Source organism: Colobus angolensis, unplaced genomic scaffold (genome assembly GCF_000951035.1).
Source record: "Colobus angolensis palliatus isolate OR3802 unplaced genomic scaffold, Cang.pa_1.0 Scaffold65, whole genome shotgun sequence".
Classification (NCBI taxonomy): domain Eukaryota; kingdom Metazoa; phylum Chordata; class Mammalia; order Primates; family Cercopithecidae; genus Colobus; species Colobus angolensis.
The window spans coordinates 3,101,541-3,104,359 of NW_012120154.1; the positions used below are offsets into that span (position 1 = coordinate 3,101,541).

Consider the following 2,819-nt stretch of genomic DNA (forward strand, 5'->3'; position numbering starts at 1 on the left):
TAAGGCAAACGCTAATTTAAGACTCTTGGGCAGCTGGAACCTGTCCGACAGAGCGGAGACCCTTATCTCTGCCATCACCAGCAGGCTGATATTTTCAAGAAAAAAAATTGCCAAATACGAACAGTCTCAGATAATACAAAGAAGATAGATACAGGTTCCCAAGCACAGGTGTCAGAGCCAAAGATAACTTGACCCAAACGCTCTGATCTCCATGTGCCCATCTCTCCCTTAGGGGTTGGAGCGGGCCAGAGAAGTACAGAGCGTGGGCTGCGAGGAGAAGGAAACAGGGATTTGAGAGGTTCCTCATCCCTCCGAGGTCATCCCTTACTCCAGGTGATCTGAACCTGAAGTCCGAGGCCCCAATGAGTTCTAAGTAACCCAGGGGTGGAGGTGGGGTGGGGGATCCCAGCGCTTTCTGATCTGGGAGATCAGAAAGATGCTCATCTGGGAGAGTGGGACTTCCCCTTTCAGTCCGCCCACCCCCGAGGGCCGCACTAGGAGGCTCCCTCCAAGGCAGGCGCGGCTGATGCCTGGGGCCCAGGCCATGTGGGGCATGCTTGACGGGAGAAGTATCCCAGCGCCTCACCCCACAAGAACGAGAACCACGAAACCCCCGGGGCCGGAAAGCCGGGGCGGGGCCGGGAAGCGGCGCGGGGCGGGGCCAGTGACGTCACGCCCCGCCCCCGGCCGGCTCCCTCCTCCCGGCGCACTCCCCAGCGGAGTCCTCACCTGCAGGCACAGGTGTGCGCACCTCGCATCTAGGAGGCCGGCCAACAAGCTTCAGGTGAGCGCCAGCAGGAGCTGGGGGTAGGTGCTGGGAGGAGGCCCGGGGTGGGGGTCCTCACTCGAGGGAGAGGAGAGCTGGGTCAAAGGAGAGGAGGAGGAGGTGGGCATGGGTCTGTGGAGATATTGCCTGCTCTCCCAAATCCTCCCTTGTCTCTGGGTTATAGTCATATTGTCCTGAAAAGGTAGACTTTGGAGGGAATTGAAGGAGAGGAAGTTGAAGAGGAAGCAGCAGGTTACAAATATTTCAACCACGAATGTATTATCATTCCTCTTATTATTTATTTGTTTGTTTTGTTTTTTTGAGACGGAGTCTCACTGTGTTGCTGGCACTATCTCGGCTCACTGCAACCTCTGCCTCCTGGGTTCAAGCAATTCTTCTGCCTCAGCCTCCCTAGTAGCTAGGATTACAGGCATGCGCCACCACACCCAGCTAATTTTTGTGTGTTTTTAGTACAGACGGGGTTTCGCCGTGTTGGCCAGGCTGGTCTCGAAACTGACCTCAGGTGATCCGCCCTCCTCGGCCTCTCAAAGTGCTGGGATTACAGGCATGAGCCACCGCACCCGGCCCTATCATTCTTTTTATTATTATCGTTATTTTCATTGATGCGTTTCTTTGTTGTAAAACTGCATGCCGACTGACTATTTGGCAAATGTAGAAAAGTAGAAAAGTAGGAAAGAAATTATCCATAGTACCAGGACACAAACAACCACTCTGGATATTTTGGTGCGTTTCCCTTCAGTCTTTTTTCCATGCACAACCATTTTTGTATAATTTTATCATACTGTATCTGCAACTTTTATGTCATGCTTTTCTCCTGAATATTGTGTCATAAGCATTTTCTTCTTGTTGTGAGTCATTTATGTATGTGTAATCATTGTTTTAATGGCTGCATAATGTAACATTTGAGAGACTGGCCATGGTTGGGTACCATTCTGAACACTCCGTGGAAGATTATGAAGGGAGACAGAGACATGTAACAGAGAAAAACAGGCCAAGACCTCCACCCCCAACACTGGGATCTGGAGAAAGACCTTTCCTCTCTGTAACCATGAGTTTCCACATCTGGAAAAGGGGTACATAGAGCTACCTCCCGAGGGTGTTGTGAAGATTAAATGAGCTAAATTGTGTAGGCCCTGTCCCCACAAACACCTGAAGGACCAGAGAATGGGAAACGCTGGGGAGAGAAGGACGGGGATGAGCTCTTGGGAAAACCCCCAGAATGGAGACATCTCTGAGTCTGGGCCAGGTGGACATGAACCGCGAGGTTGGTCCATATCCACACTGTGTGGGCCGGACACAGACAGGATCCCTGAGGCAGGGCCAGTGACCTCCAGGCCTCCAGATGGGTTCATCCCCTTGGAATGAGCTTCTGGGTGAGCTTCAGAGTGAGGGGACTGAAAGATAAATAGGAGGGGGTGGAGGTGGGGCATAGTAACCAACCCCTTGTACAGATGAGGAAACTGAGGCTCAGAAAACAGGTGATTTGTTCAAGTTCCACATGGGAAACAGTAACCGAGTCGGTTTGGCCCCCAGGGCTCCTAACTCCCCCAGGGGTGTCTACACCAAATGCCTGGATGGGGGAGTTGGGGAGAGGAGGATGTCAGGGCTGGGTCATCAGCTGTACTTGTACCAAGCTAATCTTCGTTTAGAGAAAACGAAGTCTCTGTGCTTTGGTCCTGCGTTTCCTCAACTGTGAAATGGGAATAACAACCCCCAGTTACCTACTTACGAGGCCCTCTTCCCACTTTGAGAGGCTTTCTCAATCTCTGACTGTACACCCCCACCCTGGCCCCTCATCTTCTTCTTGTTCTTCTTCTTTTTTTTTTTTTTTTAAGACAGAGTCTTGCTCTGTTGCCCAGGCCGGAGTGCAGTGGCGCGTTCTCGGCTCACTGCAAGCTCCGCCTTCCCTGGTTCATGCTATTCTCCTGCCTCAGCCTCCCAAGTAGCTGGGACTACAGGTGCCCACCATCTCGCCCGGCTAATTTTTTGTATTTTTAGTAGAGACGGCATTTCACCATGTTAGCCAGGATGG

General features: G+C 51.9%; 1 protein-coding gene across 1 annotated transcript in view; it reads left to right on the forward strand.

Annotated features, from left to right (window-relative positions):
- The first annotated feature begins 231 nt into the window (after nt 1-231).
- The window catches only part of LOC105527785 (casein kinase I isoform epsilon), a 60,427-nt gene continuing 57,839 nt past the window's right edge, over nt 232-2,819 (forward strand). Inside the window, exon 1 of the mRNA XM_011964231.1 lies at nt 232-333. The gene's annotated coding sequence lies outside the window, so the exon portion shown is untranslated. The remainder of the gene's footprint in view (nt 334-2,819) is intronic.